Source organism: Echeneis naucrates, chromosome 9 (genome assembly GCF_900963305.1).
Source record: "Echeneis naucrates chromosome 9, fEcheNa1.1, whole genome shotgun sequence".
In the NCBI taxonomy this organism is placed as follows: Eukaryota; Metazoa; Chordata; class Actinopteri; order Carangiformes; family Echeneidae; genus Echeneis; species Echeneis naucrates.
This window is the reverse complement of record NC_042519.1, coordinates 14677354-14677680: the sequence shown is the minus strand read 5'-3', so window position 1 is coordinate 14677680 and position 327 is coordinate 14677354.

Genomic DNA, 327 nt, shown 5'->3' with positions numbered 1-327 from the left:
TAATATATATACGATCTACTTTCCAGATTTAAAAACATATGATCAGTTTATCACACATAGCACGGTATCAGTGAGAAAAAACATCCTCCAATATTTAGTGTAAGGAAGTAAAAGCACATTGGTTCTGCAGAGCGGAGCCTTTTCTGCCTTCTTCTCTCATTAATAGTCTCTCAGCCTCTCAGCTTTATTTTGGCCCTCTGAAGGCACGTGACTCTATTTCCCAGCATGCACCGCCGGAATGACGTTGTGCATCTCAGCCAATGATGTTTTTCCAGACACGGAACTGCGCTAGAAGAGGGAAGTTCAGTTTGTTTATTTCGTTCGGTA